The sequence below is a fragment of the Dipteris shenzhenensis genome, chromosome 14 (assembly GCF_047967505.1).
Source record: "Dipteris shenzhenensis isolate YYH24624 ecotype China chromosome 14, Dip_SZ_1.0, whole genome shotgun sequence".
Classification (NCBI taxonomy): Eukaryota; Viridiplantae; Streptophyta; class Polypodiopsida; order Gleicheniales; family Dipteridaceae; genus Dipteris; species Dipteris shenzhenensis.
Window position 1 is genome coordinate 32,344,625 of NC_141609.1, and position 15,543 is coordinate 32,360,167.

The window sequence follows — 15,543 nt, forward strand, 5'->3', positions numbered from 1 at the left end:
GCCAACAAGTTGGAAGTGGTAAAAATGTAATGATTTTTGTTCATATATTGAAATCGCGGGAACTGTAACTCCCTAACCGTAAGGAGTTTGCTCTTGCTGTAAAAAGCAAAAATACTTCATTTTATGTACTCTATCCACATCTCTTGCTAGATCGCCGATTCAGAACTTCTCCAAGCTCACTTCACGGACGCACGCCACACGAGAAGGGTGGACATTTATGTCACTTCTCGATGCGTTTAAGGAGTTGGTGCCTGTTCCTCCGCACCTTACGGCTACCAATGCACGAGATGTCTTCCTTGATCTTCATGTCGACCTTCAACGGCTGATTGTCCAGTGCATTATTGAAGGAGATGACGGGTGGAATGATACACCGTGGATGATTCATGGTGAAGAACTACTGATACGCTGGGAGGATTTTCTACTCATTGTGCGGTGATCGAACTGCTTGTTGCTTTAGAGGTAATTAAAACGGTGTCCTTCATCGAAGGGTGGGATGCTCCCCAAGCTTGGGGGGAGATTTGGCGCATTTGCTTGTTGATTCCTGTGGAAAAGCTCGTCCTGAATGGTTTATTCACAATCTCATTACAAAGGTTTCTAGGCCTCGGCTATGGTTGGTAATGTTTCGACCAAGGAATCCATTTGTACCAAATGAGTATCTTGTGGCCTTCAAGCGCCGTTGTGTTTCTCTCAACTTTCTTACTGAAGACAGATGGCTATTGGTTCTTCCCACATTTCTAGAGGGTTTGGCTTAAGTGTGGTATGAGAAGCAAACCGAAGACGTTCGCCAAAGCTGGCCAAGGTTGACAGCAGCAATGATTGAATATTTCGGCAAAGAAGAGGAGCCAGAGAATGTGTACCTGCAGGTGGCAAACTTGAAGCAGTCTGAAGGTGAGACGGCACGTCGATATGTGGATCGAGCGGCCGTGCTCCTGGACCGTTTGATTGCCACACAAGAGGACAATGCCGGGTTTCGAGCTGGAATGACTCAGCATGTGCTGGGCTACCTTGTAGCAGGAGCGAGTGATGAATTCCGCCTCAACCTTAAATGGGAGAATCCAGAAACTATGGTGCTAGCACATGAGATTGCTCAAAAGTTTGATAAAGTTCAGTCTGACCCCGCTTCAAAGAAGATGATTGTCCCTCCGCAACCCCCTCAATTCCTGCAACAACAACCTGGGGGGTCTAACTCAAGGGCATACCCCCACCCCTCATCAGGGATGTATCCACCGCCTCCACCTCAAATGTATGGTCCTCCCTTAGATGCTTACCCTCAGCAAGGTGGATATCCTCACCCTCCGCCTCGAAGATTTTCCCAGCCTCGCCCACGAGCCCCCCTCCTCTCTACTCCCATGGCCCCTCCAACTAAAGAGCCCCCCCCTACAACAGAACCTGGAGTCAATGACCTGGCCAAAGCCCTGAATGATCTTCGGCTTGAGATGGTGGGCATCAAAAATCAAGCCAACCGCCCTCCAAGAGACCGTGCTAATGTTGTATGCTACGAGTGCCACCAGAAGGGTTATTATCGCATAGAATGCCCCAATATTCCAAGGGTGAATCTTCTAAGTGAGTCGGGCACTGAGGATTCTGATGTAGAGATCCTTGATCTCGGGAAAAGAAGTCGTGTCACCTCAGACCCCTCTTCAAACCATGGACCGGGCCGCCCCAGGAAGAAGGTGTCCTTCTCAGAGCCCTCAGATGCTGAGATGGCAGACCCACCAACCGAGAAGACTAAAAGATCTCGCAGGAGTAAGTGGTCACCCTCGGATTTTCCCATCGGCTCAGGGCAAGAGGACTATTCGGTCGTCCAAGACCTTGCTCATCGGTCTTTGAGCATCACACTCCCTCAACTAATAGCATTAAGCCCTAAGGTGAGACGTGAGCTGCAGCAAGGTCTCTCAACAAGGAAGAGCAAGAAAAAGGGAAAGGTACGAGAGGTATCTTCTATCTCTGAAGAAATTGATCGACACCCGCATACAGTAGATGTCATCATAGATAATTACCGTGTCAAAAATGTGTGTGTTGATGGGGGAGCTGCATGTAATATCATGGTGCCTCGAATCATGAAGAAATTGAATTTGAAATGTACAAGGCGTTCCTCCACTCGAATCAAGGTAGCAGATGGTCGACGACTCGCCACCATGGGAGTCATTGAGGATTTGCCCATCACTGTCAATGGGTTGACCACCACTGTCAATTTCTATGTAGTGGACATTGAAGATACAGGCAGAAGTTACCCAGCCATACTCGGGAGACCATGGTTGAGAAAAAGTGATGCAGTCAGCTATTGGAAGACAGGACACATGTCTTTTGGTGCTTCTAAGGAGAAGATCCCGGTGCAACCTAGTGCCATGGAACCGGAAGAAGAAGAGGAGCATGACAGTGATACTCTCTCATCCTCAGTGTCTGAGTCCAGGTGTCTGAGTCCAGGGAAGAATCAGACGGGGGGGAGGAATTCTCAGAAAAGGAGGAAGTTTACATGATGGGGGTGTCTCCGACCCTGCCACCTGCAGAAAAGATAACAGCTAGTCCTCAACAGCTCGAATCAATGCTTTCTCCAGATCTCACTCCAAGGGAGAAAGATGAGTTTCTCGAAATGTTCAAAGATTTCCCTGACCTCTTTGCAACTAGCTACCACCACCTTCGCCATGTGACTGCCATAGAGCACAAGATAGAGCTGAAGCCTGATGCGAAGCCTGTGGCTTAGAAGTATCGGAGATTAGGGCCCCTGCAGACCGATGCTTTGCGCTCAGAGTTGCAGAAGCTTGTAGAGGCTGGGTTTATTGTTCCGGTTCACAATACTGAATGGGTTTCACCAGTGGTAGTCATCCCAAAGAAAAACAACAAGTGGTGGGTCTGCATCGACTATAAGAAGCTCAATGCTGCCACCAAGAGGGATCATCATCCTCTGCCCTTTCAAGACCTCATTCTTGAGAAGGTAAGTGGTCATGAGATGTATACTTTCTGTGATGGTTACTCTGGGTTTTATCAAATCAGAATTGCCGAGGAAGATGTGCTTAAAACCACATTTGCCACGCCCTGGGGGACATTTGCATTCAAAGTAATGCCATTTGGCCTCACCAATGCTCCTGCTACCTTTCAAAGATTTATGCAGATGGTGTTTACTCCTTATTTGGGGGATTTCTTGGAGGTGTTTTTAGATGATTTCTGTATATTCTCGTCACGTAAGGAGCACATCATGAAGGTTAGATTGGCCTTCCAAAGGGTCAATGATGCAAATGGCAGTCTCAACCCTGAGAAATGCACCATTGGAGCCACTCAAGGGAGGTTATTGGGACATGTTGTCTCATCGGAGGGCATCAAGCCTGACCCCGAGAAGGTAGAAGCCATCCTCAAGCTCTCCCCGCCTACAACCAAACGTCATGTACGCTCATTTGTCAATCTAGCAGGACACTATCGCCGCTTCATTGATCAATATGCTGCTTTGACACGGCCCATGACTATGCTATTAAAAGATGGGGTTGATTTCTCTTGGGATAAGGATTGTGATCATGGATTTGCACAAATCAAGAATGCTCTGGCTTCAGAACCCATTCTGCGCAATCCAGACTGGTCAAAGACCTTCTATATCAATCCTGGGTTTGGTGAGCACACTCTGGCAGGTATTCTTCTCCAGCAAGGGGAGGATCGGTTCATGTATCATGTTCGATTTGCTTCTCGACAATTGCTCGACACTGAGCGACGCTATTCAGAGGCTGACAAGCATGCATTGTCTTTGGTGTTTTGCATTGAGAAATTTAAGCATTATGTGGCTGGAAAGTCCTTCTTTATACTCACTAGCACTGGTCTTGCAAAGCAGGTTCTTCAATCACCAAATCCCATGGGCCGGTTGACCAAATGGTTGGTAGTTTTACAAGAATATGATTTTTCTTTCAAAATTGTAAAAGGGGGTTGTTCCAACTTGAAGAATGCTTTGATTGATTTAGAGGAGTGCCTTGATGTAACCCTTGTAGCAGCCATAGAAGTTGGGGATCCTTGGTATGGTGGTATCTACAAGTTTTTGACTGCTTTCTCCTTTCCTTCAGAAAGTACTAGCTATGAGAGAAAGAAGATCCGCAGAGATAGTAGGCCCTACACCCTCCTTGATGGGGTGTTGTATCGTCAAGGCATGGATGGGGTACTCAGACGGGCCATTGATGCAGATGAAGTGCCTAAGGTATTGAAGCATTATCATGATGGATTTTGTGGAGGCCACTATGCCAGTGACTATACAGCTAAGAAGATTTTACATGCTGGGTACTATTGGCCGACCTTGTTCAAGGATGTCACTTTGTATTGCAAAACCTGTGAACCATGTCAATTCTTCGGTAGGAAGGATTTGCGTCCCGAGCAACATCACCCAGTGATGTCCATCCATCCGTTTCAGAAGTGGGGAATAGATTTTGTCGGGCCCTTGCCCATGACTGCCCGCAAAAAGAAGTATCTTTTGGTAGCCACTCAGTATGTCACTAAGTGGGCTGAAGCTATCGCCCTCTCTGCTGCAAATGGCAAGGCAATTTCAAATTTCATATTTGAACGTATCTGCACAAGGTTTGGGACACCCATGGAGATAGTCTCTGACCATGGGAGTCCATTCTTAAATGAAGCAGTGGAGTTACTCATGGATCGCATGGGTATTGATCATCACACTTCTAGCATCTATTATCCAGCATCCATGGGTCAAACAGAGCGGACCAATGGCCTCCTTTGTAAAACCATGGGAAAGATGGCCGCAGAAAAAATGAGCCAATGGGATCAGAAAGTCACTGAAGCAGTGTGGGCTTACAACATCACTCATAAAACATCTACAGGTCACACTCCTTTTGAGTTGGTGTATGGTACTGAGGCAGTTTTACCACTAGAGATAGAGATTTCGGTCTTGAGATTGGCACAGGAACAGAGGATGACAGAAGATGAACATGTAGAGGCCAGATTGGTACAACTTGAGAAGTTAGATGAGACCCGACGCCTTGCACTACACCAAACAGAGATCCAAAAGAATCGTCAAAAGGCCCGATTGGATGCTAAGATTCGCAAGGGATGGGAAAGACACTTTGCTGAGGGGGATGTTGTGCTATGCTTTGATAAAAGATTGGACCACCAAATGGATAAGAAGTTTCTGCCACTATGGGCTGGTCCATACAAAGTCATCAAAGAACGTAGCAATGGGTCTGTACAAGTTCAGGAGCTGCATGAACCATACGGCAAGAAGGTGATCAACAAGCGTTACCTCAAGCCTTTCTTTGTGCGTGATGGTCCCAGGCATGGAAATGCTGTGCATTCCCTGCCTGGGGGGGGGAACTGTTATGGATAAAATTGTCTAAGGAAAAAGGCATTAATATATATGTGTGTTTGTATATGTGACAATAGTATAATAAAATATGGTGTGCATAGGGCCCAAGGTTGAGGTGGCAGGGCATGACCATGTGCCACCCTTCCATGTAAGAGGACCCATAAGGTGTGTTGTACATAATCCATGATAGTAATATTATAAAATGCAAGGTAGCATGGCTCCTCCATGTGCCACCCCCCACCTAGGCTGCATTTAGTGAGATATGGCTCAAAGTCCATGGGAGAAGCAATATAAAATAGGTGGAGATAGATATTATATTGAGTTATTCCCTCCATATGGGATAGGCCCATGTGGGGGAGGTATAGAAGGACCAAGAGAGCTAGTTAAATAATGGGGAAAGTAGGATGAGGTGGCAAGATTCCTTGTGCCAACCCTCCACTTGTCCTCCTAGAGGTTTGAACATATTATAAAATTGGAAAGAGACCAAGGGAGTATCATAGACTTGAGATATGGGGCTTGATTTATGTGGAAAATTGAGGCAAAGGGTTGTCGCACACAATTGAGAGTGCGTAACCACCTAGCCTACATGGGAGACTTTTCCACACACACCATGCATGTGGGAGGATACATTAATGTGGAGAGACCCCCTCTTTTGGCTATAAAAGGAAGGGGCTATTCCTTGATGAGACACGCTCATTCTTGTAAAGCCACCTAGCTAGTATTTTGATATTTCCCTCTCATCCCTTCTTTCAAATAAAGTATGGTTCTCTTCCCTTGATGTCTACATCTCAACATTCCTCCTCCTATTATGTACATGCTTCTCTTCCCCCTCTCCTTTTCTCCTTATGTCATAGTCTCCCTTTTCCTTCCCTCCACTTCTAATTCCTTTTTCACCCCTATGACATCCCTTCGCCCTCATGATCTCCTTTTCTCTATGGCCTTCGAGCGTCGCCATACTTAGCCTCTAGCCTCTGGTCTCGAAAACTTTTCCAGCTAAAATTACCCAAAAGCCATTGGATTTGTTCCAATTAGTATGAGCCCCTGCTGCAGTGCGAAAAAAATCCAAGGCTATCCTGAACGAGGTGAGTGTTTGTGTTGTGGCATCCAAAAAAACAGCTATATCATCTGCTAACACACTATCCAAGAGCTCATCCTCCTGCCTCGACAGAAGCCTCAACCCTATAATATCAGCTTGAGCTCTAAGGTAATAGTTCATAGGTTCGGCCACAAATAAAAAGAGAAAGGGGGCTAAAGGGCATCCCCGACAGATTGATTTGGTAATCTGAAACCTGTCTCCCGTGACTCCACTAATAAGAACCTGGCTACTGATCTGCAGAGAGCTGACACCCCTCTGATCCATGCATCTGTGAATCCAAAGTGAACGAGGGTACCCTCTAGAAAGCCCCAGTCTACTCTGTCATAAGCTTTCTCAAAGTCCAGGAGTAGAATGGCTAGCCCATGGCCATTATGTATTGCCCAGTCGGAAGCCTCCCAAAATGAGAAGATGTTATCAAAGATGCTCCTGCCATGCACAAAGCCCGTCTGCGTACATGGTATAAGATCTGGAAGAAAGGGCTGCAAACGTAGGCTGATTGCTTTTGCTAAGATTTTGTACAAAGTACCTAGCAGAGTGATCGGTCTTCACTGAGACACTAAATTCTTGCAAACCTCGACCAAGCAGACGAACATATGCGAGGTGCCCTCCGAGGTCTCCAGGTAAAGCGACGAGCACCTAGCCTATAACCTAGAAGGGTGGGATCCATGGCGGGAAGGAGCAGTCGGGACAGGTTTGTTTGAGGGCAGCTCCGAAATTTCAAAAAACGTTGAATCGGACCTCAAAAAGTCAAAAAACAGCCATTGGACTGTTTCTGGCAATGAAACGAGGCACCGGACTGAACTGGAGAAAAATGTGGGCTGCCGGGGTCGAAGCTGAAACAGAATGGAAAGTGGGCAACCACGATCTCTTTGTCGATGAAGCTCTCCAATGGTGAGGCTCAAGGTGGAAGAAAAAGGTTGAGCTCAATGGAATTGGAGAAGGCATTCCTACAAGGGGAATGAGGGAGAGAAGCTTCAATGTCCTCAATCTCTTACCTCAACCTCTTGGAAGATAGCGTAGCTTTAATACCATATGAAGAAGCAAGACATGGAATGGAATGGAAATGAAAGCAAGACTAAACAACCATAATGGAAATGAAAGAAATAAAGAAATGTACAACTGAAGTAAAGTACTTACATCACCAAGAAAGGCTTGAGGTTTGAGCGATTTGACATGAGAAAGTACAATGCCTTTATAGGATAGGCACACACACTCTAAGTGTCAAATGTATATGGGATAAGTCCCATAGTGACACGTGGCACTCTAGGATATAAAGTAGTACAGTACTACTCTAGAACTCAATAGAAACACACTAAAAGTCACTCAAATTGACTCCATTTCCTAACATTCCTACCCTACCTCCTCTCCCTCCTCCTCTATGCTCCAACATTTGGTATCAGAGCCAGCTCTCCTCTCTTCATTCCTCCTTGCTTCTTCAAGGGAATGAGGTTGAGGGGGGACAAAGGAAGCTACTCTCCCTCTTTCCTCTTGGAGAGCCTACCTTAGCCTCTTCACGATGATATTCCTTTCTCCAGCCATCAAGCTTTTGCCCTTGTCCTCCTCGTCATGCTACTTGGCCACTATTATGTTTCTCTCCCTCCTCCTTCACCATGACCTTGCCTCCCTCTTCCCCTCATGGATGCTCCTCTCTTGGCTGCACGAGCCTCCTCCTTCGTTTCAGCCATGATTCGCCTTCCCTTCACATGGATATGAGCTTCGCTTTGATGGTTTCTGGGGTCGTCTGTGTGGAGAAGCTGCTTTGGAGCAGATTCGTGGGAATTCTAGACTTGAGGATGCTCGTGGTTGCTGCTGTTTCTTACTGTGGAGACTTGGCTAAGTTAGTGGAGCTGTCAGAGCATCATGTGGGGGCTGTTTCCAGCCTGTTCGTGGTGATCTTGGCTTCTTTCCTACTTCATCTTTGCTGAAATGGAGTCTTCTAAGTCCGCTATTATTATTGAGAAATTTTATGGCAAGAACTTTCCCACATGGCAAACCAAGCTGAGGCTTCTTCTTATGAGAGAAGGTGTGTGGAATGTTGTTAGTGGAAAAGAAAAAAAGCCTTTATTAGATGAAAAGAAAATTCTACAATGGGAAAATCTCAATGACAAAGCTCACTCTTATTGGTTTGGGTTTGGTTGATCAAGTTATTCATCGCTGAGATTTTGATCACACTGCACAAGAATTGTGGGACAAGCTAGAACACTTGTTTGGTAACAAAATTATCAACTTCAAAGTATTTCTTAGACATGAACTCTTTGAGCTCCAGATGAAGCACGAAGACTCTGTTGGGAAAGATGATCAGGTTGATGTCCTCCATTGAGGACATTCCTAAATATCGTGACATTATACCAGCGCTTCGTGTGGCACGGGACATGACATTTGATGACGTTGCAATGCTCATTGATCATCACCGAAGACATACGGATGTCCATGAGGAGCAAGCATTATGTTCTAAGGGTAAAAACAAATTCAAACCTCTTAAAGTTCCGTATTGTAAGAAGCTTGGCCATACAAAGGATTGTTGTCTTCGGAAGCTTGGCAAGCAACAATCTAAGGACCATGCTAACTTGGTTGTGACTGCTGCTAGTGAAGAAAAAGAAGAAGACACCTCGATACCAACTCATGCCCTCACTACTAAAATCCGACATCTCTCTCTTCGTCAAGAGGTAGATGAGGATGATGAGTATGTTTTCTAAAATATGTCCATGAGTCTTTGAATCAACATTTGGGTAGTATACCTTGGGTAGTCCCCGAAAAATGATCGTAATAATATCATGAGTCTTAGTATTGTGTTCTTGAGTCAATAAAGGTTCTCAGCCTTGGTTAGTCCTCCTAAAATGATGTATTGCTTTTCTCTTTGTTATGTGTGGCTCCATGTCACTAATTAGTCCCTGTTTTGGAGCCAAGAGGGGGATGTATTGTGGGAGCCTCTTTGTATTGGTCTTTGATGGGTCTCTTTATCATGCCTGGCCGAGTTCTAGTATGTTGGTGTAGTCCCTAGACCTATGAGATGGTCATGTAACCATGCTAAGACATGAGCCCTTGAGTCATGTTGAATCTCAAGCCATGAGAGTGCTTGGATCAACCTCTGAACATGCTTATTCTTTAGCGTCTGAGTTACATGGGTGCACAAATTAGTAGATTATTTATTGTTTCCATTCCAGTCATCCCTCATCTTTCCTCCATCGGGGGATGTTAGGAAATGGAGTCAAGTTGAGTGAGATTTATGTGTGTTTTAGTCTAGTGTGTCTTATGATGCGTACTAGGGTAAGCTTCTCGCAGTTCTGGGCGAATCTGTTGCTCACCTTGGATGGCTGGCCAAGGCTTTGACATAGGCTTTCCTATATCTTTCTTCCTTAGTCCTTTGCACCCCTTGGATGGCTGGCCAAGGCTTTGACATAGGCTTCCTATGTCTATTTTACCTAGTCCTTTGTGCCCTTTTTGTCCAAGCTTCTCTTTTGAACTCCCTTAATTTCTGCTTCCTCATTTTTCCTCCTTTTTGTCCCTTCCCTCTCTTTCATTCTGCTTGTGAAGTCTCTCCCCTCCTGCCCTCTTCATTTCATGTTTACGTTGTCCCTTGTCATAGCATTGACTTGCCTTTGCTTTGTTAAGTTTGCCAATTCTTACAAGTGATGTGATCTGAGCACACATACATTCTACCTATCACTTTTGCATTTCACTTCCATATGTCTTTTCCTTTTTGTCCCTTTTTATTCTTTCCTCCTTATCTTAGTGTTGTTTTGATCCTTCCAGCCTGCCTCGTTCCTGTTAAATTAACCTTTGCTCTTTCTCAGCGTCCTTATCGTTCCCTACTTCCTTCTTCATTCTCCTATTTAATTGATTGCAGCTTACTGGCACTATTGGTCTCTTTTTTCTAGTTAAGGATTTCTTCAGCAAGTCTCTGCTGTTCATGTTCAACCACACCAAAAAGATTTTGTAAGGACATTATTAAACTATAGGCAGGGCTTAGGTGCACCTAGAGGTCGTATTCAGATATACCCCTCATTTTGGTTATTCTCTAAGATAAACTCTGCATTCCCAATGCATCTGCTTTTCTTCTTTCGCTATTTGCCAATCAAGTTCTAATAACTTGTCAGATATCTGAGAAATTGTTGATCAAATTGATCTGGTGATTTGCCTGCCAATCAGACAGATCTTTGTGACTGTTAAGTGCAGATCGGTGATTCCTTTTTAAGACGACTCACATGAGCTAAAAGCGGACTAGATAGGGAGTAGTTTGAGATGGATTGACGCAAGTCAAGTTGCTGGAAGTTCCCATGTAGTCAAAAGAGTCTTTTGCGAAGTTTATAAACCAAATTCTCTTCCATTAAGCGCCATCTTCCTTTATTTTCTAAACAGAGTCATGTAGGCTCTGCCATTATGAAAAATGGTAGTCTTGTTTCATTTATTTTATTGACTATTTTGTGGTCTGGTTATGGTCATTGTGCAAAAATGGAAATCCTACTTCGTCCTTTAGTGAAAGATGAAATGTTTTTCTCTTTTAAAGAAGCATGCGTACTATGAGCTAAACTAAGTGTTATTTTGTCTTTTTAGTTCATAAATGTATTAGAATACCCGGGTTTCTAGCTAACATCAATTGAATGTTCAAAAACTCATCGACTGACCATATCAGGTGATCAAGAAGGTAACCAGACTGTAGAGAAGCAATCATCAAATCAAAATGCATGTGAAGAAAGTGCAAGGTCGTCATTCAATAGGTTGATGAATGATGAAGACCTCATTGATGAAGAATGCTCAAGAACACCCGAGGTGAGAAAAGTTGGAATTCTTACAAGAGTGAGACATTTAGGAAAGTCAGCACCCCTTTCAAGCAATGAGGCTATCGAAACACAGATACCAAGCCAAACCACATGCAAAGAAAGTGCAAGGTCATCATTACATATGCTCATGAACGATGAGGGCCTTACTGAAGCAGAACAATAACAGATACTGGAGGCAAGAAAACTTGGCATTCTCACACGAGTGAAGAGCTTGGGACGGCCGTCACCTTTTCCGAACTTTATGACTGATTATTTATCTGACTCTGACAGCGATTCAGGGTCAGAAGAGGATCAAGAAGAAAGTACTAATATACCGTTAGACACAGTTTAAAATGACTTGTGCAGTATATCGAATCTCAGTCCAGAATACTTGAAGGTGACTTGGTTAATCCAAATTTATCACGCTCGGCAGAGTCCTCCATTGGAAAAGCTGACTTCTGCATCTCACATCTTGTGATAGTCTTCTCCAAGCCCTTCGGATTTAACGTGTTTACGATATTACTTTTTGTAATTTACAAGTACGATGTATTTAATGCATCATTGGCCGGAGCTTACAAGTTTATTTCAGGTTGTGAGTGTAAACAAAGGTTATGTAATGTAGAGTTGCTTTTTCTTCTTGCTCCCATGGTCTTGTTAGCTTTTGCTGACCTATCCATTTTCCTTTTAGAGCCTGTTTAAATCAGTGTCTTCTTTGTCCTACACTACATTTTCATGCAACACTGAGTTTGGATCTTCAGGCAAATCCTCAAATATCTTATTTCCATAGACAATCCAGAATTGTTGAAACTTGAGATTTGACAACCAGAACATGCCAAATACACTTTGCTGCTAAATTGACGGAATTTAAAGTAATTATTTTGGTTTAATGAAAACAGAGGTGCCTCTAATGAAAGAAAGTGATATCACGCACACAGCTCAGTAGCTGAACAGACTTCTATAATTCCTCTACAATAAGCATTAGACAAATATCTGATTGATAGCCACCAGTTCCAGATTCGACTGTACTCTGAAAGCTTCATGAAACAAACTTGACCGAGGACTTCATTTCTTAAGTAAGCCTGCTCTGCCCCCATTTCCCCCTCCCTCCCATCTCAACTTGCCGTCCCATTCTTCAGCCCAGGCAAAGAGTGTGACAAGAAGATAATGGTCAGCACAGACTGTTGAAGGCGAAGTGCAAAAGAGATGCAACTAGAGCAATGGGACCATTGTTGAATGAGGGAGTTCAAGGAGTGAGGCATCCTTTTAGTTTCCTTGAACATGTTGAGGTCCACTAGGACATACCAAATGTCTTCAGAGGCGACATGGCTATATCTTTATCGCATGTTCCAAAAGGAAAATATCGAATAGTGAGTAGTCTCCTCCTACATTCTATAGGCTCTCTAAGGAACTTCCTAATATGAGACTCAGTATCTTCAGATGAGTGAGAGCTCTTATATTGAACCTTGAGAACAAAGGCTTCCTTCCTATCGTGCCAAGGCTGAAGCTGAGGTGGCCAAGTTGCAGGAAGCCCTGGCAAGATCCTCTTGGGTGTTCCTACGACAAGTCACGGGAGCCTCAGCGCTTCACTGGAGCAGCCAAGACACTCAAAAACTTTTGCTATGATGTAGAGCAATTCTTCAGAGTGGCCAAGCTCACTAAAGATGAGGACCAGATTACCCACTTTTCTCACAAAAGACACCAAACCGTGGTGGAGACACTACAAAGATGATGTGATGCATAACTGGAACTCCTGCACCGTCTCTTCATGGGCTGAGATAAATGTTAGAGAAATGGAGTTGCTTGCTGAAGCCAAATCCAACTCGGCGGAATAAATGTCTCAAGATCTCATGATGTAAACCTCAACTGCCAACTCACTCCATGTGCATGTCTATATACAAAGAGAGCACTTCAGATAAAAGACAACGTACAGATGTACAGCCAAATAATCTCATATCGTGTATTAGATCCAAGGACAATATCTTGTCAAATCTGTATCATCACCTTCAGCAAACATACACTGAGGTAGGGCATAAAACTCGGACACTGGTTGCTGTTCCTATTGCTGTGGGCCTCTTCTAGACACCCATGTGCCTCCAACAAAATCAGTGGCTGCTATCGTTCTCTAGTAACAGCCAGTCTGGAACATTCCAGAGGTTCCGGGGGGTTCCAAGGTCCCCACTTCTTTGGAACGGCGTTCCACGCGTTCCGGATGTGGGAACAGCGTTCCCTGGTAACTATGCCCTAGGGGCCTCCATTCTCATCAATTGGAGCCGCCCTCTAAGGAGCAGAAAGGAGCAACAGGTAGCCATCCTTGGGCCTACATTCAGAAGGTGAAGGCGACCTACAATAAGCAGCAGACTTAGCTCAAGAGTGACAGCCCACCTAGGCTGGCTTTCCATACAGCAAGGTGGAAGGGATCTTTGGACAGAGAGTCTACATAGTCCAAAGCTCCTGCAGAAATAACAGATTGGAGTGCCAACATAGGGGCCTTTATGTAGGGCACTAGGCCCTCTGATCTGGCTGACCAGGTTACCTGACTCAAAACTAAATAGGTCGACTGAACGAGCCTCCTGCCAACCTAGGCTGCCCTTTCTTTTGTCCTGATGTGCTCCTGCTGTACTCGACTTCATACTGCAGCCTGCTACTGCTGCTGGCCCAGTCTGCCATGTGGCATACTGCTATTGGCCTGCCCCTCTTGCAGGACTGCCCTAAACCTAACCCATGCAGGATGGTTTGTTGCTGGCCACATGGTGGTCTTTCTCACTCCTGGTGCTACAGATATCAAGATCCAGTGCACTCCTCATTTGGGGGATAACAGGTGAGGCATTGATAGGCATTGACATTTTAACGATGAAAATTGCCCTTACAGCAACAGTTTCTCCCCCTTAGCGCTGAATGGAAGGCCATGTAGGCATGGGATTGCTTGAAGCATACCGGCATCATCCAAGAGTACATAAAGGCACATACATCCCTCGTGCTTGAGGTGAGAACATAAATGATGAAGACAGATTCTTCTCCTCCATGAACAGGCTGAAGCCTTGGGCTTATTATGAGCTAGTCAGACAGAATGTGCATACGCTTTAACAAGCATTGGAAGCCACAGACCAGTTGACTGATTGGCTGGAAATTGGCAAATGAGGTTCTGGGAGAAGCATCCAGCAGTGTGCAGCCTGAGTACGCAGCCCCTGTGATCGTACTCATGGACAAAAGAGGCGATGACCTCCTTTTTATGGCAAGTGCAAGCGGATGAGGCCTTGCAGTAATGCAGCTAGTAATGCTCCTGCACGGACAGCCCCTCCCTCCGACAGGAGGTAAGGGCAAAGGAAATTCGTAATCCAGAACATTAAGAGTAGCAGTGGACCCAACCAAACGGATGCGAGCCCTAGCGGGGTTCCAAAGATCGGTTGCTTTATCTGTTCGGGTTCTAATTATACCATGAACTGTCCTATGAAACAGTCCTTGCAGCACACAACAGGGAACAATGCTGTACTGGAGGAGATCCCTGCTCAGACCATGACACCCTTACAGCTGTTAGGTGCTGTAACAGACTCACAGCAGGCAGCTGGCTTGTTGTATTTTCTGCCTCTTTCAATCGAAGGCCAGCAATGCAGAGCCACGCACGACTTTTTGACCCCAGGAAAGGCCAAAGATTTGGAGTTACATGTGGAGGCAGGCCCTGGAAGCAATTTGAAGATAGTTAATGCTCCAGGTGTGACACTACCATGTGTGGCACGCAGTGTGGTAATCACCATAGGTAAGTCCAAGTGTTTGGCTGAAACAGTGTCATCCCCATGAATGACTTCAGCATAATACTTGAGCAGACATGGTCATGTGCGAATAACGCACTGGTGCATTGTAGGGTAGAGCAGCTGTTTTTTGGCCATGAGGAGAAATGGTACATGGTGAGTGCATCCAAGCATCCCCCTACAACTTCTATGCCTCAGCTGTTGTCAATAGTACAGCTCAAGAGAGCAGCCCGCAAGGTGTAAGGAGTGTGCCTAGTGATGGTCCAAGACAGGTATGATGAACTGAGAGGCAGTCCACAAGGCCAGCCAAGGTGGACAGCTTGCTAAGGGAGTTTACGGACGTGATGCCTCATTGCCTTAAGTCATTCCCACATGAGTTGCCTCCAAAATGTGGCATTGATCATCTGATTGAGGTGTACCTGGGGATGGACCCACAGGTGAAGGCACCCTACAGGCTGACATGGGAAGAAAATGCAGGGCTGAAAAGGGAACTTGTGGACTTATTTGATGCAGAGCTTATTCAGCCCTCCAAGTCCCCATACAGTGACCCAGTCTTGTTTCTGAAGAAAAAAGATGGCAGCCTGAGGCTATGCATCAATCTCAGGCACTCGATAAGTTTACCGTGAAAAATCGGTACCCCTAGCTGAACAT